Here is a 24,667-nt window from a genome sequence, read left to right on the forward strand (position 1 = left end):
ATTTTCCAGGGATCTCTACGGTTTATTCACAGCTTAAAAGCATTTTGCTGTTAGAAAAGCCGTCTGTGGCAACTCAAACTTTTAATCAGCTGAGGAGGAGATGCTGTGGAGCTCGGAGGAGAGCTCGGAGCTGAGGTCGGAGCTAACCGTCTGTAAACCTGGTGGAGTTTGTTTCAATGCATTGCACTGGTTTTAATATTCCATTAAATATTGAGGATGATATGGCTGTACTCTGTTGCATTTAAAAAGGTCTAGAAATAGAGGCTAACTACTTTTGGAGAGAGTATCCAAGCGCAGACGCTTCCGTTTTCTTTCTTCTTTTCTTAATAATTTTTAAAATGCCAGCAGACTGGAAAGCAGGCCGGCCTCTCCCAGAGAGGCTGGGTGAAGTCTATGCTACCTGGCCATGAGTTAGTTAATTAAAGCCTTATTTTTATAAAGCCATTGTATAATAGTCTGCTCTCTGAAAAGATTTCCTGTGACCAAAGGACAGTAAAAAAAGAAAGCCCTAAACCGAAAGTTTGCAAACCCTGTCAGGACGCTGTATTTGGAGGGACGAAAAAGGAAAAAATACACACTCCACGAGGTGAAGTGTGACCTCTCAGCCACAGATTAGCAGTTTCAGTAAATAAACGAGCATCCTTTAGGAGGGAAAAGCCAAGGCAGGGCACACACACGTGCATATGGTACTGCGTGCAAACATACACATTGTGCTCCTGTGGCAAATTTAACACATGGGACATCTGATGTGTGCAACTGTGTGTGGTGAAGTGCCACGAGGGAGGCTGACTTCTCCACACTTTTGGTTTGACGCATGTTAATCTGGCTGCGGTTGGGAAAGGATAAGTTATATTCCTTGTTTATAAAAATTACTTTCCCGTTAACGTTTATAGCCTGACTACTGCATTATATAAATTAACTAATTGTAAAAACTGTGATTCAGGCTGGTTGGAGTTGTGATGACACCAGAAGCACTCAGTATGATTACAGCCTTGTAATTCATGGCAGGGTTACCTCTCACTTCTTTGCTCTGCTGTTTCCTTCACTGCATCGTGCAGATATTTTTTCGGTATGAAATTCATCCTTTTTTAAATTTTGTATTTTGGCGTGAAATTTATCATTTCTCCACCCCTTCCTTTCAAGGTCAATCCAAATAGCATTTTACCTTTGTGACCATTTAGTGTGTAATGTTGCTGTTGCAGCAGCAGCCCGTCACTAGCTTGACTGCAATATTGCCTATAGCTTTAACTGTTTGGGGGATTGGGGGACGCAGGCTGATGCTATTCCTCAAAACCTGGCAAACCAAGGACATGAAACAATTGATGGTGTTTTTTTGAAAGAACAATAGCCTCGAGTATTGGAGGAGAAATATTGGACATTCCATCCCTTTTACTCACGTAGCTTATATTTTGCCAGTTGTCCTTTTTCTTTCTTTTTTCTTCATTTTTTTGACTTTGTAAAATAAGCTTTTTTGTGAAAATTAGCCTTATATTTGGGCTTAAAGTAGAAAAATAGCTTTTCTGTACCATGACTTTTTTCTTAACCCCTTGCTTTAAAAAACAACTTAAATGCATTTTTATAGCCGGTATAACAAATTATCAACCCCGTGAAAAGTCATGTGCATCAGTCTTGGCACACTTGCACTATTACAGTAAGGACAGGTAAAATTTCAAATTGGTGATAAATTTTATATGCCTTTAGTTTTTTTCCTTTTCCTTGGTCCACAGTCAAGGGTGTATATACTCTAAATAATAAACACACATACACGTGCGTATGTGTATATATATATATATATATATATATATATATTTGTGTGTGTATGCACAGATGCAAGTATTTCTCTTCTGTAGACTATGAGACTTTAAAGTAGTGCAGACAGGCAGCATCTGGATTTTGTTACCTTTAAGCTAGCCATCAGCTTCTGGGACATTTTAAAGCAGTTAGATCCATTGTATGTCTAAAGCTAATAGTTGGGTAATCAAATAATCTTGTGGTGGAGAGCCGTATCTTTTATCATCCCTATTGGAGCAACACATATAAATAAACCTTTGTATGATTCCAGCCGGCCTGAGAACTTCAGCTTCTTATTTTCCAAAAACTTCTCTTTGTACCAAGCATGGTAGGATTCAGCTCTACAGAAAGAATGTGTTTTTATGCTCATAGTCATGCATGCTGGGGCTGGGGGGGTGTACATTCATTTGTAATTAAGAAAGAAATTCTAGGCTTTCTTATGGCATGGTACAGCTTCTGAAATTCAGAGTGGCAGTGTGTTCAACAGGCAAAGTTTGGGAATTCACGTTCCCCAGCGTGTTTGGGTGAAGTGCTGCTTTTCTTTGCTTGTTTGGTGGAGTTTCCTTGGCTCTCCGTTGAGAAGTACCGCATTACTGTACATCACGTCCCTCTCACGGGGGAGCTCGGAGCTGCGCAGGATTCCAGCCTACAGACTCTATGTGTGTGTGTGTCTTCTAACGTGGCTAGCACATTGTTGTGCAGAAGGGGTGTAAATGAATAGCTATATGGGTAATGGGATTATAAATAGAAAAAATGGATTCCATATGTTTGTCTGATTCCTTTAACTTTTTAGAGTTTTGTGGCCATTTGTGGAACACAAAGCATGCACTCGTTCCATTTATTTGTGCTCCTTCATTATCAAATGCCACCACTGAAGCTAAAACTTTAATTTCAGGTTTAGGAAAAGCCATTGTCATCCAAAAAAGAGAAGGGGAGGGTGCCAGTCCTTATGAGACAATTGCAAGGAATTTAATATATCTCTTAAGGACAAGCACTGTTTTGAGGCACGACATAACCTTATTTCTGTTTTTGTGTGACGCTGTCTGACAACTTCAGTTTGAACATACAGTTTTGGAACTTTTTTAGGCAGATGCTGAGAGTGTGGCAAGAGTCCAATTGTCCTAGGAGTGGAGTTTATTTCAAAGTGTTTCTGATTACTGCTGTAAGCGAAGAATAGTCTTGTGTTCTTGTTGCGAAAAATATTGCAGGGAAGTGGTTCAGCTCATGTATATCTGATGAGAATCTGTGGTACTTTTTCATTTTATTTTGAGACGTTAAGAGAATTTCCTTAGCTGCATCCTTGCTGATAGTGTAACAACTGGTTTAGAGGAGTACGTTGCAAATTGTCACGTAGAATGTTAATGATGCCAAATCTTGCGTTATGGTCTGAATTTCTTTCTTTTGTTTCTTGCTTGCCAAAGCAAATTCTTTTCTCTTTGCCATTTAGCACAGAAGAAAACAAAAATAAGCACTATGAAATATCATGTAATGAGAAGAAGGGGAGAAAAATACTAACTCTGAATATATTTGAAGAGTCTCCTTGATTTAGTAGGTGATGTGTTTTATCTTTGTCCTCTGCAGCTTATGATTAGACCTCTTGCTGGGGTCAGCTTTCTTTGCAAACAGGCTAGTGAAAAAACCAGAATCACTTGGGTAGAAAGGAGGAGGTGCCACAGTTACCTGTTGACAGGAATTGTTTGGTTTACGATCTCTCTACCTGCACTCAGGGTAGAAATATGCCAGTTAAGCAGCTATTTCCGTGCGGTTTGCTTTCATGCATTCTCCAGATATTTCCTACTTATTAGTCATGGTTTGGGTCTGGTAGTTTAACTCTCATAGTGTTGACTCTGTAACCCAGTCAGATGGCAGAAACACCCCAAAACAAGAGGCAGTGTTTACAGTACCTACTGTACCTCTTCATCTCTGTATGCCTGATGCATGCGTGTACATGAGTAAAAGGAGCAAGTGTGATTTCCCAACACCTGCCTGAATAAAACCTCATCTCTGTGGCTGTGAAAGGGATGCAGACTAACCTGCAAGCAAGAGGGCTTAATGAGCTTGTTCCTGAAATGACAGATCCATGCCCCAGCTGAGTGAAAAACAATTCGAGAGTTCCAACAGGTGCACTCAGAAGAGATTAAGTTTGATATAGTGATTTTATGGGCACACACTTAGGTGTGTGTTATACATTTTTACATTTTTTTACATTTTTTTTACATTTTTTAGGACATCTTTTGGTGTGAGGGAATTGAGGACTTCCTTCGATTGTGTGGCATGAACATACCTTCCTCCTTGCTCCATCAGGCTCTTTCAGAAAGTGTGCATTTAGAATTGGTGCAAAGCTCTAGCCTCTCTTCACCTCTTACCTACCAATCCTGTTCTCTTTAGCCACTCACGTTTCTGTTTAGCGGGTTTACGGCATTCCCCACTTTTGGCCATCTGGCCATACAGAAGGCCTTGAAGAAAGCGTTCCAGATACGGAGATGCCTGACAGGGCTTCTCTGGCTGGTAGTGTTCAGATTGTGTTTGGTGCCTGGTGTGAAGCAGGGGTCAGGTGTAAGGAGTAATTCATCAACCACACACTGATTTCAGGCTGCATTTCCAACCATCTGCAGCTTGGATCGCTGCCAGAGCTCAAAAGTCTAGCTGGAGCCCATGTGATCATGCCAAAGTAAAGGCAAACACTTGCAAATAGAGAAATGCATTTCTAGGAATGAAGTTTGTTCGCACTTAGCCCCGTTTGATTCAGTATGGCACAGCATGTTTTAAATGCCTCAGAGAGCTGCCCAAAAGGAACACAAATTCATTTAAATGCCATTTAAAAGTATTTCAGCCTGGCTATGATTTTGATGGTAATATTAATATCTAGCTCTAGTATTTGCCAATTGGCTTAAGCAATAAGGAAGATAAAAGTGTTCCTCTGGAAAATGAAGGAATATATGAACTCATTTGCTTTCCGTTTGTCCTTGCATTCCTGGATAAAAATACTTCTGTTGTTTTAAGGGACACGATGATATGTATTGTTAAAATGCTGTTAAATTTCTTGATTGATCTTCCTTTCATATGTTGCCTCAATGGAAGTTTGTTTAAATTAAAAACTAACCAATTCACAAATACCCACAAATGAAAGCACCAAATAAAAAAGAGGAAAAAACCAAACCAACAAACAAAAAACCCCAGACCAAACCTGTGGAAAAAGAACATTGAGATTTTTACTACTTCACTTACATATTATGATATTCTATGACTATTTATTTTGCAACAAGGTATTTTATTTCTGTAATAAAAGATGGAAGCTGCAAGTATTTGCCAGATGAGGCTACAAAGATCTTGCTGTGGCGAGTGTGTTAATAGTTATAATTTAGAATGCCTTTTACAAGGTGCCCTTTCAAAATAAAGTGCAGTGGTTCAGAAATGAACTGGTTTGGTTTTTAATGCATGAAGTCCTTTCTAAGAAAGCATGATGGTATGCTTGCACTTTAATTCAAGTATCTTGGTAAAAATCATCAGACTGTCAGTTCTTAAATTTCCATGAATTAAAAAACAGATAAGAAAGGCTGCATTTCAAGTAGGATGTCTGAGTTCATTTCAGGTCTTGCTGTGAGTAGTCTGTATAGTATTCCCTTTGCATGTAATTGTAAGCAGTGTTTTCAAATTAAATTTAATTTTTATTTATTTATTTATTTATTTAGGGGTGGGAAGTAAATTTTCCACTATCTGTACTCCAGGCAGGGACTGAGTTTGCTTGCAAACAATGACATACTGGACTGTCCAGGAAGAGGACCAGACTTTTTAAAAACACAAATAGTCTAATTGTATTTTTTTCCTTGAAGAAAATAATTTTAGTGCTAGAAATTTTATGTAGAGGAAAATAGTTAATATGGCTCAAGAATTTGCTTCTAGTGCTGCATTAAAATTGTGTTTTGTAACAGTCTCATCAGCTACAGCTGTATGTGATTAAATAGTGTAATATCAAAAGCATGTGTGAATAAGAGCTTTTATGATATAGTTGTTCCATACCAAAGACTGCAGATGGGCAGAGAAGGGAGACAGAGAACAGTGATTTACTCAGATATTGTCAGAGCCTATACTCCGAGTATTCCTGTTTGCAATTGCTTTCCCACTCATATGGGCAAGATCAAGTAACAAAGGGAAGGTTAGAAGTAAAGAGTTTTACAAAGAGAGCTAGTCTAAACAAGCAGGTATCAGCCCAAGGATGGTGTCTACTGATGCAGAATGATGTACCAATATTTTAAGTAGAGGATTAACAATAATATTATTGAATACAAGTTATAGTGAGAGGGATCTGTTCTGCTACCTTTGAAAAATCAATGAAAAAGATTCAGTTGTCTTCAGCAAGACAGAATCAGGCCCACAAAGCACATACCTATCACCATGGCAAAACCAGGACAGCTGAACAACATGCAGGTTAAAAAAAAAAACCAAACAACCGAACAACAGTCACAAAAGAAATAAAAACAGTAAATCAAAATGATCCTACATTGTGCAAGGGGCTGAGGACATAGCTCATCTGATACTTAACATCATTTTGTGTTTGCTGTGGCTGTTATTTCTATTTAACGTTATTTCTCGTGATTTATAATTTTAGAGAATGAGCAGCATAAACCAGATGCTTTGTCTTTCGGTCAGTTTCTCTCTCTGCTAGTTCAGATACAATTTATACAGAGGGGAAGTCTAATTGCCATAGGAGATGTCTCACATGGAGCCCAGTGCCTATAATGAAGATTAACAATTTCAGTAAGAGGCTAAGTGCAGTTAATCCACAAAAAAGTATCAGAGAACTGTTTTTGCTTTTAGTTATGTGATTCTTAAGATAAAAATACTGTAGCCTCTTTGAAATTTGAAACAAGTCAGTTTTCTGTGTTGGTCTTTTCTGAAGATACAGTGTTTCTAAATGGAGAATATAAGCAGAGGTTGCTTGTCCTATCTGTAGCTGCAGATTGGAAGTTCCTGTTGAATTCCTCATACTGTTTTTTTATATTTTGTTGGTTTATAGCAAAGTCCAAACTGGAAGTTTTTTATTAGCTGAAAGACTTCAGGTCTGACATTGTCAAATAAGAGAAAGAGATTATTTTTCCTGCTTTTTTGGATGGAAAGACTTTTTTTTCCCTCCTTCCTTCCTTCTTTCTTTCTTATTTGTCTTGTTTGTTTTTGGGCTTACTTGCAACCATGGTGGAAATAAATTGCTTATTTGTTGTAAAGTTAACTTCAGTATCAAATGTGATAGTTTATTAAAAAGTAAATATTTACATTTTTAAGTGCTTCATTTGTGGTATATTTATGCAGATGAAATTGTTTGGACAGATTTTCTATGAGGGTTCCTCTGTTATTTGTATTGACTTCATTCAGATGCAAATGAATGAAATAAACCACCTGACGTATATAGATCATAGTAGAAGCCAGAAGACACATAAGATTGCATGTTTACAATGTAAAGCACTCTGATATTTTGTTCCTTGTTGGTGTCTTCCTGACACATGTTTTATGGTTAGTACCATGTGGTTGTTGATGATTTATGTGCTGTCATGTTGTGGAAGTGATGTCACTCCTGTGTGATTCAAATTCATTCAAGAAGATAAGTTGTTGAACAGATTTGTGTTCTCCCCTCCCCAAGTATAAATCAACCAGCATTTTTTTTTTTTATTCTGTAAGTTTGCATTCATAGATTTAATCCTGAAGCTGTGCTTAAATACTCTGCTGCAGAACGTGGCATAGTAGAGAGGGCAAGTCTTACTGGTGGACCAACATGGTATTGTTGATTTAACTGATTTCTCATTTGGCTTCTGTTCCACTCCCTTCCCCACCCACTTTCACAGCCCTTCCTCTGCCCAGCTATATTTAGAGAGCAGCCAGGCTGAGCCATTCAGAGTTCAGCCTGGATGCTGTGCAGGAGCCTGACCTTTCCTCCTGCCGGTGGGAGACGGCAGAGCTGGATCTGCCATCAAGTCTCGCTCGTGTGTCTTGCCTGTGAGAGACTCTGGTTATTTGGAACAACATCTGATGCAGTCTGGTTGCCTTCCCTGTTGAGAATCTGGCCACATTTGTGCCAGGGTTATGGGAGGGTGAAAGGCAGCCCGAAGATGCAGTGGATAGGGCAGAGAGCTGGTTTGGATGTGCAGTCCCAGAGCTGGCAAAACCTTGCAGTGCTGCATTGGTGACTTGTGAGATGAAGGGACATTAGGGAACTTCAGATGGAGGCGTTTCACCAGAGGATGAAATAAGGGAGCCTGGTGTACCGCTACATCACAAAAGGTTTTTAAAGCTAGGTATCCATAGTTACAACAGGAGATTTAAAATCTGGATTTCAGGGACTCACCTGGTGTAATGTCCTCCTTCCCTTTAAAGAAGAAAGTGTTTGGCAGTTCTTAAAGCTGGAATGATGTGCCTGTGTGAATTCCCCGATGCTCAGAGAGCTGCCTGTTTAAAGTTTGCTCTATTTTCCCCTCTTGCTCTAATTTTTCTGTGGAAAAAATGGCATTGCAATTCTTAGCCATATAAGGGACTTGTTAATTTCTTTATGTGGTTGGGAATTGTTTCTTCTTTTGGTCTTCAAAGGCTGTTGCTGCTGAGTATGCTTTAAAGGGAAGGAACTACTTGCTCAGACAAAGGCACAATCCTTATTTCTTCTCTTTCTCACTTCTCTCTGACCTTTTATTGGGGACATGCATATAAATAAATTCTGCTTTTGGAGTCGTGCAAGTTGATGGATACTCTTACAAAGAGAGAAGGATAATGGGAAATGCAGTCTTCATTTCTGTTCTCTCATTTTGTAGTGATGAATTTGGTTTGGTGCCAGTTAGTAAGTACATGACCTTTTCCCTACATCTTTTGATTCATGACAGGGAGTGTCAGAGCCATGTTAGTGATCTCTTGTTACAGCTTTTAACAAACTATGAAATATTAAAAATGAATTAGGTCACTTGGAGCTTGGCTAATATGTCAGTGATGCAGGGTGGTGATTTCATATTAACGAGGCGTAACACACAGCTTAAAATACAAAATTCAAATTTTTGTGAACAGGGACATATCGCTTTTAAGTCAGGCCATTTTTATCTTGAAAATGTAATCCTGTAAAGACAAACCAAACAAGATATTTTGCAAAGATGGTGTTATCGGCCACATTCATTTAGTGTTCATTCCAGAAAATCGTATCAGCCTCAGCCTAATTGGAGCTAAGTTTTTCAGTGTATTTACTTTAAGATCAGAACTGCCGACAAGATTTCTTTTAGTATCAGCTGAGATGTGTCTACACACCTGTCGATGTTCTGCTTAGCTGCTGTGCACAACCTGATAATCTGCCACATGTAACTGAACGGTGCAATATACACTCGTTTGGTGTGCTAATGACACTTCTGGAATTGTTTAGTGCAAGGGAGACTGGTGATAAAAATGTGCTGTGAACAGTACAATGGATAAGGTAAAAAATAGGACTGATATCTCTCAGAAAAGCCTCTGCCTGGTTTTGCATTCATGAAAACTACCTTTAATACCACTCTATACTTGCAAGACATCAGAAAAAAGTCAGAGGCACTGCAGTCCTTCAGATGTTTGACAAAGCGTGCAGCAGGACTTGGTAAGTTGAAAGCTTTACCTAGGCTGTGTTAAGATGACGTTTACTGTGTCAATGTGGAGCTGCACTAAGTGTACTGTTAAACACTCCTTCATGAAAACAAGCACAAAGCAGACATATTGCTGTGGCCTTTAGCAAAGCAGCTGGGAACTTTCTGCCTGGGGGAGCATCGCACTCGTTGCGTTTCATGTTTGTGCTCTTTGTGTCTCTTTGGAGCTTTTGCCTCCTAAAGAAACACATGGGTTGGTCCAAATATTTCCATGTCCTTCTTAATGTCGCTTTTACTGTGTGTGTCAGCTGGTGGTGCAAGATGGGATAATAATAAAGCTGGCTGATGTATGGTGACTCCACGATGACAGTAATAGTATATGCTGATCAATGATGTGACTGCCATTGCCTCACTGATACAGGTGTGCAATGCACTGAGTTGTCTTGAATTTTGAGATTATGGATATAATTCCTGTCTCTAGTAACAGCTGTGAGAAAGATGCAGACTCCTGGCCCACCAGGAAATACTTATCTGTGTGATTTAGAAGCCTTGCCGGCCACTCAGTTTCTGCTTTATATCTCTGCCATTTTATGAAATCACTGTAATTGTATACAGTTGTCCCTGTGCAATATGCAATTTCCTCTAGTTTGAAAAGCTTTCAGCTTAAGATTGTCTAAACTTAATAGCATAAACATTAATTTACTGTGTTAGATGGGTTTTGGGTGTTTTTAGCATGCATAAGTCTGGCAGTAATTGTGCTGGACAGAAAAAATAAGTTTTGTTTCCTTCACTGTCTGCCCTGCTTTGACTTAAATGGATCCCTGGTGATGGTAATATTTAGCATGTAGCAGTCGTTTCAATTTTCAGTGGGCTGTATAAACATTAACTAATCTTCAGAGCCCCTTCTGAGAGGTGCCTTAAACACCTTATTTGCTCATGCAATGGCTGCATGCAAATAATGACCTCAGAAGCCTTTACTGGATTATCAAGAATTGGGGAATAGACTTGTGTAGCATCCACACCTTCTCTCTCTGGGCAGAATTTGGAGGTGGGGAATGCTGTTGCTGCTTTATGAGAAAATATGATGCATGAGTAGTCTAAGAGTGAAGAAAAACCTAGAAAAAATAATGGGAAAGATTTTTTAGGAGGGGACATGTTCATCTATAGTTATCCCAAAGTGTTGAGTGCCCTCAGCTTTTGCTGATGGAGTTCTCAAAGACATTTGACACTAAGCCCAATGTGACTCACGGAATTGCAGGGCACTTTGCAAGATCACTTACCTGAGGCTAGTGGCTGAACCTGCCTGCTGGTTCAACATTTCACCTTCCTCTGGAGCCTTCCTTCTGCCAAGGAAGAGGACAAATGGAGCAGGGCGAGAGGATGGACTTTCTGGAGGAGAGGAAATCCCTGTTGTGTCCCCTGTGTTGAGGAAGGAGGTTGACTGCAGTGCTGCTAAGGTGGCTGAAACAGATCTTTGTGGTGTTTGGGCAGTGCTGTGAGGGGCAGATCAGGGCTCAGCTTGCAGTGTTTTAGAAATTTGAACAGTGCTTGGCCCAAAAGTTTCCAGGAGACAAAAACTTAGCAGACACCTGGACAAGGATGCAAAGGACTTCCTCATTCTTCCAAAGAGAAGAGAAAAACGCTTTCAAACAGTGCATGTGCACAGCCCCCAGTCCCACTGGCCCTTGCCAGCTTTGTCAGGCACTGATGGGAAGGTTATAGAAAAACAACTGTCACAATTCCACCAACATTGTGTAAGGAAATTGGTCTGTGTTTGAGTCCTTCAGGTTAATATTTCAAATCTGCAGCACCCTGTTAGTCACCAAGGCAATAGCAAAGAAGTTATTTATGGGTGGGTGTTAGCTAAGTAGTAGTTGATAGGTACAGAACTGTCTCAGCCAACTGGCTTTGGTTTTTTCATGCCTGATGTCGTGTGCCTTGCCAGGACTTATTTTAGATTTTCTGTTGTCATTACTCTTTTTATTCCTCTCACCTTGGCTTGTAACAGTATCATATTTGCTTCCCTCTCTGTTTTGTTGGAAATAGTTGCATTTTTAAAAATCACAGCTTGTTTAGCTCAAAGGTACTTCATGGATGGGAGAGAAATGATGATATTCTTGGTGCTGATAACTTCTTGTGTCCCAAGGGTTTTGTTTTAAATATGTGAAAACACTACAAACAAGCGTTGATTATTGGTGTTTTAAAACTGAACAAGGAACTGTGCCAATGGCCACACAGATGTAGATTGTGATTTTACAATGTGTGTTGAGGAATGAAGTAGGACTGCCATGCTCCAGCAACAGCCGATGAAGTAGGCGTTTATGCTTCATCTCTCCTGGTCTTTTAGCACAGGAGTAAATTATTAGTTGTTTATTATTTCTTAACCTTCAGTGGGTGACTTCCTTTCTGCACTAGTCAGCTATTTTGAGGTAGAGATAGGTGGATTTTATTTCCCTCCTCCTCGTTCCCACATTCTCATTTGCTCCCAGGATAGATTGTCAGGTAAGTTCATGCCTTCTTTTTTACCAGCCTGAGGGTCAAAGAGGTGATCTGAAGCTTAGGTGACAAGGACAGACCTTGAAAAAGCTGAGGCATAAGGGTGTCATTACCATGACATGAATGTAAGGAAAGCCAGAAGCCTTATTTCTATTCTACAATTTGTCCATCATTTGTGATTTAGCAAATCTACTTCTTTACCAATGTCTTTGCTTTGATTTCCCCCCTCCCCCCGTTTTGATGTTCTTCTTAGCCTTATAAGAGCTCTGCTGGTTTTCATTTTTTTCTTTCACCTAATTCTAATGTGTATGCCGTGGTGTTTGTTCTACCATTTGACCATCAAAACTTTTATGTTATATATAGATATTGCTGTTGTATTACCTAAGCAGTCATATTCTTCCCCTCTTTTTTTTTTTCCTTTTCTTTTTTTAAATGGTATTTTACTGTTTGCAGACTGCTTCTGACTGTGCAGTTAGGTTGTGCTGAGCTGCATACAAAGCCAGGGTAAGAGACAGTCCCTGCCTGCAAGAGTTTATGAGCAATGTAAATAAGGCAGCCTGACAAAGGTGGGCAGGAGCAGCAAAGGAGAGAAGTTAAATGCCTGGTAGATTTCACTGCAAAGCAGTGCCAGGACCTGGATGGTAGATGGCAAGCAGTGTTTACTGTTTACCCATATATTGTACACTACTCCTTCACCTTGGGAACGAGTCACTCTGCCTTCCCAGTTCTTGCATTGCTGATTTTCTTTATAATTTTCTTCCCTAATACTTAGGGTTTTAGTTGCACAGAATCATTCCTCCTTTTCTAATTTGTGCACTACCTTTGTGCTTACCTGGGCTTTAATTTCTCCATCTTTGCTAGTTGGTGGCCAGTCTCCCATGCATCATCTGGCAGATTTTGGTGTTGCAAAGTGAAGAAAGCCACGGTGTGGATTTCTCGAGTTGCCTGTGCCGGTAAACTGGCACTGAGCAAACCTGGTCTGAGCTGATGCTGCTGGCTGACTTCATGGAGAACATAATGGAGCTGGACAAAAGAGCAAAGCAGTTGAGGTCACTGTGAGACAAGAAGTCTATTCCCAGCAGATGAGAGCTCTGGAAATATCCTGGTGTGCAGTGGCTGGTGGCTCGTGCTCGGTGAGGATTAGAGCTGGTATGTTTTCATGCTTGCTTCCTGTTCCACCAGGGCTGTAGTGCTGCAGGAGAGCCATGCTGCCCACAACTGTTCTGAAAAGTAAATACTCTGGGGAAAGGGGTGCATGTGTCTTGCACTTCAGCAAGCTGGCTACTGGTAAATGCTGAAATTTCAAAGGGACAGTGCTCTGTACAGTAGCTTGGGGCCTCAGAGCCAGAAGTGCTGGTCACCTGCAGCTCCTTTTAATTTCAACTAGAACCGTATGTACTTTGCACTTTTGAAGACCAAGAGCTCCTTAGGGCTTAAATGTTACCTTTTTTTTTTAATAGTGCTTGCAAACTGACAGGGAAACCTCTTACTGTATTCTTTGTAGGGGAAGAAAAGAGTGTTCAGAGACAAAAGGAAGAAGTTTGGGTCTTTTGGGGTAGTTTTGTTTGTTTGTATTCTTTTTTTACAGCCATGAATGGAACATACTTCCAAAAGCAGGTATCTCTCTTAGCAGGTAACTCTTCATTTTGTTAGTGGTGTGATGTTAATGATTTAAATAACTTTACTGTTTATTTAGATTCCACAACTTAGATTGGATAATGAAGAAGGATGTGATTTCTTCCCTTATTTCATTTTAATTTTTAAAAATGTTGTTCTGTTTGGGATGCATGGACTGCCACAAAATGATTGCTTAGATAGAAAAAATGCAACAGAAGCTTCTCTAGCAGTTATGTGAAGTTTATTTTTATGAAAGATGCATTTTGAGAAATTCTCACTGCTTTGGTCTGTTACCAGCTCTTTCAGTTATACTAGTTGGCAGGAATTTATTTTTCCTAAGGTACTTTAGTTCAAAAGGATCTAAATTGTCAAAATGTGTGTTTGTTTATGTATCAGTTCTAATCTCCCTCTAGATTGCAGGGAAAAGCTTGAGTGCCTAATCCAGATATACCTAAAAGGCTCAAAAGTCACACAATGAAAAGCAGAAGGAAGTCTTCTAAAAAGCTTGGGATGTAACATCCAGCCTCACCGGAGCTCCCTGTGTTCAGGTGTAGGTTGCAGTGCTGAGTATTTCTTGAGTTTACAGACTCAAGTAGTTTTAAGTAGTAGTTTTAACACTCAGCTGATGATTGAATTTTTTTTAATTAGACATATATTTTGAAATTCTGGGTTTTTGTTTCATGTTGATGCCAAGTGCTGCTGTATCTGTTGCTTACTCAGCATTTACAGGGGGAATATCCAAAGCAGACAACTAGAGGGGAAAAAAAACCCATGCCTGATTTAATTGTATTAATTTTCTTCCCACTGAGGTTGGTAGAAGTGATTTATTGGGACAGATGGAGTGCTGGTGTTGGGAGCCTGGTAACCTGTGAGGTGTTTTCCCTTTGGGCCCCATCCTGTGGTCCAGGTGTGCTCCCAGCTGAACACTGCCTTGTCAGCAACTCTGCTGAAACTGCAGCACTGCATACAGCATAAGGAATTATTCAGTGGGAAAAGGACTGTCAGAATTTGGCCTTTAGGATAGAAATTTCATTTTGTGAGTGTATTACAAACAAGAGAGAGTTAAAAGATGAAAAACTGCTTCTGCATAGAAAAATAATACTGTTTCAATTTAAGCCTTGGTTTAGTAAGCTTTCTTGGAAAGAAACTTGTTCCTGAGGGCATTTTATCTTTTTCTCTCTCTCTTTGGTTTTTATACCGCTGCCCATCATGGCGGTATCTGAATGCTTTCCATGTAGAGATTGATAGCAACTTTGAAGTCCCCAGTGAACTGTGCAATCTTTGACACATCTTTCTTTAGGGGGTGAGAAAATCCACCAGGTGGGATCTTTTTTATAAAAAAATATTTGTATTATGTAATTTTACATTCTAATAGTATTTTTTTAGATTGTTGTTTTGGAAGACGTTAAGTGTTTTTTTTTTAAATCCTTTTCATGATTTGACTGTGGTTATGGGTACAATAAGTGTCACATTCAGAATACATTACTGACTTTTAAAAATGTGTTTTCCTAAATGTCACACCAAGCAGATAAGGGATAAGTTATCAAATATCCAGTGTTACAGAGATTTTCTTTGTTGTTCAATGTTATTTAAATTGTTTGAAAAACATTCAAATAATATTTGCAATTTTACAGGTGATGCATACCAGATCTATATCAGCTAATGTAAATTGTTAGATGCAATCTTCTAGCTTTTAAAATTATTCTACTAAGAGTAAATATTTAAATTAGTATATAGAACTAAGTTCCTAAAGCTAGAAACATTACAGTGAGAGGATTTACTTACTGGTTTAGATATTCAGTTCTGAACCATTTCAATATTAGTCTTATGTGGCTACTCTATCTATCTAGCTATGTAGTCTGTTTAAACAAGGTACTTGGCTCTTCCCAAACAATTTCAAAGAGAAATAAAAATAACATTGTTTTCTCTCTTTCTTTCTAGTCTGTCAGAGAAACACCTTGATTAGTTTATATTTAGTTTATATGCGTGGGTGTCTTCCTTGGATGTGAATAGTAAGAAATTTCTGAAGAAACTCAAATTGTAGTAATGACTCCTGTGGTTAATTCAGAAGATGAGTGATCCTGTCATCATTAGTTAGTTGTTTTTCTAGAGCAACATAGACCTGCCCTAATGCCAACATTTATGAGTGCTTCCAGAAGTGTCCTAGTGAAGATGGAAGTCTGTGGTAACTTTTGACTGAAAAATTACTGGTGGTCATTTCATAGCTAGAGAAAATCAAAGGTAAACCACTCATTATTAAGGCATGGATTTGAACTAGGCTGTGCATTGAGTAGGCAGTTTTTGGAGAAGGAGAAATTCTGATAGAGTTCAGGAGAAATGGGGAGAGCAGGGAGGATAATCTTGCAGTGTGAAATTTCATTTCCTCAATATACTGATAGCATTTTGTTAGAAGGTGTGCAGTATTAGAAGAGACCTCATCCAGACCATGCTCCCATCTTCAGAAGTGAAATCAAATGGATTTACAGTGCCTCTACCAGACATTTCTCAGTGGCTTGTATTATAAGGAGGTGCAAGGAATTCCTACCTCATGGTGAGAGATGTGGCTGAGGAAGCTGCTGAATTCCTCACCCTTGGTCAGAGAGGGTTCCTAGTGAGAGAGCTTTAGGTGTGTTAGTAATTATATGGTGAAGTGGAAAAAATAAAGGCAATTTTGTCTGGTTCTTTAATTTTTTCCTTCAAGGAGAGCCTGCTGTCCCTCCCCCATAAGACACCTAATTTTAAACATGTGAAGGTGAAGGAGCACAGTCAACTCAGGTGTGACAGGTCCATCTGAAATGTCTTTTTTAAAATACTTTTATTACCTTTTTCTACAGCTTCTATTTTAACTTAACATGCTCTTCAAAGGTGTCCAACATGCGTTATCACATGAGTTAAATAAGTTTTTACCCATGGATTCAAGAAGTCAGCCTGTATATTCTTGTTTGAAAAGCTGTGTAGCCTTATCATATTTTTCACTGTCGAGTGCCCATTAGGTTTGGTGGGATTATATTATAATTATTGTAGTATTATATTACTACATAATATTTTTGGAAATCAGGCCATTGAGGTATACTTTGGTTATAAATATCTATAAGCTAATTAGGCTTTAAAACTCTAAAGATTCACAAATGAGACACATCTTCCTTCCCCTTCCCTAGTAAAAACCCTGGGTCAGCTTGGATGAGTTCCTCGCTGGCATGGACGGCGTACCCACGTCTCAGTACGTTCTTTGAGCAAGTTTCCTTTTTGAGGCGTGTGAGTCAGCAGGGTTTTGAAGTGGATGAGTCATAGACAAACTAGCTGAATGATGGTTACCAAGTGGGTGGGGGAAGCAAGGATTTTATTCTGGGAAGGTGTAAATGCAGACAGAGGCCAAGCCTGGAGGTGAGGGAGGCCACAGGATGAAAGGCATTAGCTGATAGGAAGCGCTGAACCGGTGTTTGATGCTGGCTGCTCTCTGCAGTTCGCTGCAGCCATGTGCTTCCTCCTGGCTCTGTTTGATGCTCCTGTGCAAAGTCTGTCCCCCTCTTGGGGAGCAGATGTTCCAAATGAGCAGCAGAGAATCCTGACAGATGATAAAGCAATGTTAACTTTGCCGAGAGCCAGTTAGTTTCCATCCAAGAGTTACATTTTTGACCAGAAGAGAAACTGACCTACTCTGTGCTTCATCCCTTTCAGTCATCTGAGGTTGGCAAGAAGGCCTATGGAATCTTATGAAACATGTTCAGAGATACAGTTGGTATATATTTTTTTTTTTTAATATTCTCAGGTGGTGGGAGCTGTATAAATGCAAACTACCCATATTATTTCCCATAATATAAGATTTTCAATCGTGCTTCTCCTCCAGAATCCCTGTGTTCTCTTGAATGATGGAATTGCAAATGTTCCATGAAGTCATGAGCTAGTTCCATGAGCTAGTCAGAGCATAGACCTTTAACATCTCTCTGAGTGGGACAGGTAGCATCAACCATGCCTGTGCAGAGCAGACTAGTGTGCCAGCCTCTGAAATCAGAACCCACAGTGGCATATATTGAACTGTCCGAGAAATCTTCTTGGAAGGCTTGGAAACAAAAATGCAAACAATGTGAAAAAATCCTGTTCTGGCCAATCCCATTTGTGGGTTGATAGAAAATGAGAATGCCGCTCCAGAGCACCCCTTTATGCGTTTCTCATGTGTTCCTGCAACTCCTTGTGTTGTAATGTAATTTATAATAAGGTTTCCCTTAAGATGGGAGGATTTTTTGTTACACACTATTTTGTAGTTCAGCAGGAAACCAGAAAATATGACCATATATCATTGCCACTAGAGCTACTGCTGACCACATATCTCTGTATATTAGCAGATAGTGATAAAATCAGATTTTTTTTGTGGGATGGAGTGTTCACTTAGAGTGGGATAGCAGAATAAGTGTCAGTCAGAGAGCTGTGGAAGGAACTGAAGAGCAGTGGTTTAACAATCAAGCCTCTTGCAACCCTGGCTCTCATTCTGTTCTTCCCAGTATGTTCAGATAGAGCAGAGAGAGTAAATACTGCAATTGATAATATCCTGGAGTGCTCAGATACTGAAGGAAGAGACTGTGGTGACCAGATTCCAGCTGTCCAGTTTCCTCTCCCAAATGAAAAAGCTTTTATCAGGATAACATATGTAAATACTTTTCATTGCAAGCTCAACTCATTGTAAAACTATTTCGAGTATAAAGTTTATGTTCTTTTGCGTCCAGATGTAGAAAATGTGAGACAGTGAACTGAAGGGTGAGAGGCAATTGAATATATACTCTATAAGAAATATACAGAGAAATTCAGTAGAACAAAGAAAGAGCCAATGGTTGAAAGCTGAAGCCATAAAATTCAGCAGATGACCCAGTGCATGTTTTGAAAGTCAATGGTAGTTTACCACCATTGCTGAGGGATGTATTGCTGAGGGATGTAGCAGATTCCTCTATCACCTTAAGTCTTTAAACTGACATTGGGTCTTTCTCATTCATCCTTGCTGTGTTCAGTCCAGGGGTTTCTGGGTTGTATTTATTTCTAGCTTCTATTGGGCAGAAGGTCAAACTAGACCCTTGTAATATTTTTCCTGACCCCAAATTGAGGATCTATGAGCTGTGCCTGCTTGTATCATTTGAGTAACAAATTCAATTGCCAGTGGTAATGGAGGATATGCAGAGCCAAATCTCAAATTGAATCCAAGCACTGGGAAGAGTGGATGTGCATGTGAGAGACACCTGGCTTCCCTAACTTCTGTGTTGCATCTATTTAGATTTCCTTTGAGTCATGCTCATTTACCTACACTCCACCTCTCACTTGCCCATTGCACTTCAGGGATTGTTGATGGCATAAATCACAGGATGAGACAGTGAAGAGAGCAAGGGTTCAGGACAGATTATTGAAGAGAACAATATGTAGGAAAGCATGACTTTAAGTGCCCCAGACTTAGGGGCCTTACAGCATTTCTGACTCTTTGATATATAAATTACATCAATTTAGATTCCCTCATGCACCAATAGAGTGGGTAGAACAAGTTCTAAGGGAATCTGAGTGAGCATAAGTGGGTATAAATTACATTACCTTACAGATTGCCTCTGAATTTGGCCCAGGTTCTTTCCTTTATTTTCATTATGTCAACTTTGTGCATTGGCATTATAGTCTTTTCAGCAAGTGGCCTGACAGCTCATGAGTTTTTTCTACCAACAATAAATGAACCAAGACAGACAATGCTGCTCCGTGTAAATACTTCTCTTTATGTTCAGAGTATTCAGAACCCCATTAAATTTGGAACAGTGTGCTAGTAGAAATGCATGTGAAGAAATGCTATAAAAAGTGCTAATTATTCATAAGCCACCTGGTTTCCTCTTTGCTCCCCAGCTAACCATGTTTTCAGGCTAGGGGAAAATTAGAAGGGGACTAGGCAGCACAATAATGCTGAAATATAAACTACTGTATTGAAAACAATTAAGTCCAAGTGGTTTTAGGAAGTTTCCTCCATTTATGGCTGTTTGTACTCCCCAAAATTCCTGCAACAAACAAGGTTAAAAGAAAAAGTCAAGAAATGAACTAGTAACATTTCCATCCTGGAGAGCTGAAACGAAGGAAATTTTAACTTTACTTCATTAGGGAATAGAATGGATTTTTCCTTCTATTATTGAATAGAAGAAAAATTGTATTTGTATGTTAATTAAGTTACAGTAGAATTTGCTTTAGGAATAAGTTACATGCTATGCAACTTATTTCATCTCTCAGTTCAGAGTATATTGCTAAAAGGCTAAACTCTATTCCAGACTGCAGCATTGATAAATGTTTCTGTGCCACTTCATTATGTTTTAGAGAATTTTTTCTTTTTCTGATGTCAGCACTTAAGCATTTAGGAAGCCATGGGGTAGGTAGAGCAAGGAATTCCTGACTGGTTTCTTCTTTGGCCTTTTACCCTGCTGTATGAACTGAAGAAAAACTCACTGTTTTGTCTTCCTTTTCTGATCTGAGGTTGGCAAGAAGGCCTATAGGATCTTATGAAATATGTTTAGAGATACAGTAGGTATCTTTTTTTTTTTAATATTCTCAGGTGGTGGGAGCTATATAAATGCAAACTACCCATATTATTTCCTATCATATAAGATTTTCAATCGTGCTTCTCCTCCAGAATCCCTGTGTTCTCTTGAATGATGAAATTGCAAATGTTCCATGAATGTCAGTGCAATTTATTATCATCCTTCATTCAGAGCATTACAAAATGATTTGCAGATGCAGGTGTTGCTAATGATTTTCAGCCACCCTCCTTAAAGATTGGAGAACATAATTGTCCCTGTTTCTATAATAAGAATGAAACGCCGTAACTAAAATGAAAAGGCCAGTTTGGAAGGTGAGTTTGTGTTGCCTACTACATCTTCTTGGGGTTCTTTTATTCTTCTACTTTTTCTGTTATTTTTGCTTAGTGGAATCCTTTGGCTACATGGGAAGCAGACTTAAAAAAAAAAAAATTAACATACAGAAGGATTCTTTAGATGAAAAGGAGGAAGTAAGGGGGAAAAAGAAATGCTGCTTGGCAGTTATAAAAAAGTAGAGTGCAATATTTAACTGTGGACATAATGGCTCTTTCTTTGTTATCTAAAGACTCTTAAACCTCTGTTTTATTCCTAAAACATACTTCAGTGGCTTCACTTGCAGTATCATACAGATTGTTTCTGATTTTAATTTCCAAGAGTCCTTTGTTAATAGGAGGCATCATATATGACTTTTATAAAGGAAGTTTTTAAGGGGATGTGTGGGGAAATCTATTTCTGGCTGTATCTCAAAACAGTCCTTTGTTAAGTTTCCTGGTGAAGAAATCACTGAGAAATCAAAGGTATAAATGGAGGCATACTAGATGTACTAAATGTTTGAGAATGCATAAGTCTATAGACTTGACCTCTTGGATCCAAGATCCTGGTGATAGGACTGACCCTTATCAATAGAAAAAGGACAAGATTCCTTCTCTCTGAAAAACTGAGCAGGTGTAGTTGGTCCTGGTTGCACAGAGATGCAGAGATCCAGTCTTCTTTCTCTGCAGCCTCAAATGGAGAAAGTACTGTAAAGCATTAGCTGCAAATTAAAGGGTTTTTTTCCATAGGAAACCCTGGGTGAAGGTTTATGCAGTCATGACAGCTCTCTCTTGAGGCAAATCCTCTTAGGCATTTCTGTATAAAGGGATGTAATTTGAAGCCACATGCCAGTGGGAATAAGTCTACTGGGATGGTTCATGTGGCCAATGTCAAAGGTATTTTAGCACAGATGAGGCTATGATATTTTTGTTGTTATTGTCTTTTAAAGTGAAGCTGTACATACTTTGCTTGTGGCATCTCTCTGAAGGTTCAGTGGCTCACTTTTTATTTGATTTTGATTAAAATCGATGTTTCTGCCAGCCTGAGCGATCTCGTGAGTGAGGTACCTGAGTTTGATTCCTGGATTTGATTTTTCAATCTTGTATGGTGAGGGGAATCCCTGCCTCCCTCTAGAAGGGAAGGAGAGCTTCAGATCTCTGTGCAGCAACCCTGTTAGGGGTGGGATGTCTTTGATGGACTCCACAGGAGAGGTCTTGGCCACTAATTAGCTGTGGATACACACCATGTAGGCATTCCCAGCAACCTAAGCTTCCCAAATACAGAACAGCCAGGGTCGGTGGAAGTCTCCAATCTCTCCCTGATAATCCTATTTAATGTTAACAGGGAAAAATCACATCTTGTGGAGAATTGAGTACTCTGCCCTAGGTTTACATAGACCTTTGTGTTTCTCCAAGGGCTGAGAACGAGGGGTAGTTCTTTTTTGGCTCAGCAGATATGAAGATGGCAGGTTGTGAAGTTCTTGTGAAATTAGGCTGGGCTCTGTACAGCACTTTGTTGCTAAAATGTGTTCTCTATTACAAAAGCTGAGCCAGGCTTACTGGCTTAGATAAACTATCCAAGAGTTGGTGAAGTAATTAGCAAATGTGCACTGTCAGACCAACTAATTTGTTTAATTTTGAACAGGCAGTGTTTATAGATACTTAAATCATCTTAAGAAGTGGCTGTCCAGAGCCATGGCAGGATCGTGATCTATGCAGTGCTGCAGACAAGCAGACCTGTTCCCTCCCTTTGCTGCAACACCACTCCGCTCCTTAGAGGACAAGCACAGCCCTGCTACACTGCTGTTTCATGGTTATTAAATTCAGTTCTAGTGGTAGGAGGTAATTCTGTCCTTGCTGGAAGCTGCTCCTTCCCTGGTGCAGACATTTGCATTTGTGTGGCTACCAGGTGAATCAGGCTAGGGAGAAGATATGTCTGAAAGCTAAGGCATTCTGGTTTCTGTTGCTTTTTTTCTTTTTTTTTTTTTTTTTTTCTCTCTCCTTTGTCCTTGGGCTCTCAGAGCCAGCTGAGCACATGGCCAAACAAGCACTACAACAAGCCTCCAAGAGGAAGTACAAATACCCAGCCAAGGGAGATAGAGAGGGCAGAGACAACTTGCATTTTAGGCAACTTAATTGGTAACAAAACTGCAACCTGAGTTTACATGCCTGTTTGTGTAAATTGAATAGTTTACTGACTTCTGGCTCGAGTTGTGTTTGGGTTCTCCAGGGTCCAGGCACAAAAATGTCAGAAGCTTCACTGTAGTGACTGAGTCTTTCAGCTTCCTGTGTGGTTCTTTGCCAAATTAAACAGAGCCAGAAATCTCAGCACCAGCAGCTGTAGGGAGTTAATCCCACCCAGATCCAGATTAGCCATGGCACATTCTTGTAACCATAGGCACGACAGTTTAGTGTAGACAGCTGTTCTGATGAACTGATCTGGGAATCCTGCCCTCTTAGGAATGTTTGATGTGTACTGGTCAGAGAAGTTGTTTCAAAGTTATGGTAAGACAAACTGGTAGCCTGGATAACAATTGCATGTTTTTGTTGGTGTTGTAATGGCAATACTACATGAGTATCAAAAATGAAATTAATGATTCAGCTTTAGAAGTAGAATGAATTTAACTCCTTGCCTGAAATGATATAGGTGCAATGCCAGCACTCTTCTCTTGTGTTGTGGGGATGATGCCTATTTGCTTATCCAACAGAGACTTGGTACAGGGTGACAACAGGTGTAGAGGGGGACAGCCTGCTTCCCACCCTGAGCAATATCCTATTTTCAAAGAGGATTTTGTTCCCTTCTGGTTTTGCTCTTGTGGCATCATTGTGGATGGTACTGGCTGGATATTTTGTGGAAAAGAAGGACAGGGATAATTGAAAAATAGGGTAATGTGGTGATTGTAGACAAGAACAACTTTTGACTGGGTGAATGGGGGTAAAATGTTTGAAATTGTTTGGAGCCATTGTGAAGAGTCACCATGGGTAGTTGCTTGAGCACCAGAATTTGAATCTCAGGACAGGGGATTTGGTCACAGTTTACAAGAAAAAGAACGTATTTTGCCATAGAATAATGGCATTCTAAAAGTTCACCTAGGTTCCAAATGAGAATTGATAATTTCATTGCATAGAAATCACTGAGGAATTGCTTCCAAAAGGCTGTGCATGCAATGCAAAACACACAAACTGTTAAAGGCTGGGAGTATGGTCAAAGGTAGTTATTTGTATGTTTCCTGTGCTCCTGTCCTCTCCCTTTGCCATGTACTTCTGGTTATTGAAGATTAGACAAGTTTGGGGCTAGATGGAAAAGGACTGACATAGTAAGTAGAGTATTGTAACCATAGGCACAAGAGTTTAGTTCAGACTGCTGTTCTGGTAACCCAGTCTGGGGATGCTGCCCTCAGAGGGTGTTTGTGAACTGGTCACAGAAGCTCCCAAGGTCATGGTGAGCAGGTTTGAAAGCTTCCCTGATAGGGTTGGTAGTCTGTAAGGGAGCTCATTGTCTTCTCAGCTGCGCCCTTAGTGTGCTGTTCAGCTCAGGACCAGAGATTTCAGCTGTTTGGCTCAGCTCTCCTATTCTCCTGACACACACCCTTTTACTGTGTTGCCATTTCAGTTGTCATCTCTGTCAGCTGAGGACTTTCTTAGGCTGTGCTTGCAGAGTCACAAGTGAGGCAAAGCCTTCCAAAGACTTGGCTCTGCAGTGCTGGAAGTTCTGCCTCTCAGCAGAATTTCACTGTTGCTGCACATTAAAGCAGGTTAAACTATCCTGAATCATTGCCATTAAAATAGATTACACTAACTTTGACATTGTCATAGTTGAGGAGCACACATGTCAAGTGAGATGGGGTAGTGTCCCAAGGTGTCCTATGTCACCAGCTTCCCCTTGTGCCACTGGGGTCCCCATGTTCTGCTTGGTGCTTTGCCCAAAGGAGCTCTCAGTCTGTTTTTTGTTGCTACTCACTACTCTAGTAATAATAATAATAATAATAATGATAAATCTGAACATCTGAGCAGAATCATTTTGCTATTCAACCTCTGCTGCTCCTTTGATTAAGGAAAGATTTAATGCTTTAATTTGAGACATGTTTTGTTAAAGAATAGAGGGCCTTTGATTCACATGTTTATAAAGGGGTGCACTTCCTCAGCAGAATGGAAAACATTCTTTGGTAGGAAAGGATGTTGAAAGTACAGGCACTCCCTGCAGCTGATGGATTTGTTCTGGGCTCGTATTTATCAGTACCTGTTAACACAAAAGAAAAATATTGAGGTATTGTTCTATAAACAAGGTAAATGATAGTTTTTCCCACATTTTTGCTGAGATTGATGCAAA

At 39.7% G+C, this 24,667-nt stretch overlaps 1 protein-coding gene across 1 annotated transcript in view; it reads left to right on the forward strand.

Annotated features, from left to right (window-relative positions):
* Positions 1-24,667, forward strand: part of RBMS3 (RNA binding motif single stranded interacting protein 3) — a 443,341-nt gene that overhangs the window by 740 nt on the left and 417,934 nt on the right. The gene's annotated exons all lie outside the window — the stretch shown is intronic.

The sequence above is a fragment of the Ammospiza caudacuta genome, chromosome 1, assembly GCF_027887145.1.
Source record: "Ammospiza caudacuta isolate bAmmCau1 chromosome 1, bAmmCau1.pri, whole genome shotgun sequence".
NCBI lineage: Eukaryota > Metazoa > Chordata > Aves > Passeriformes > Passerellidae > Ammospiza > Ammospiza caudacuta.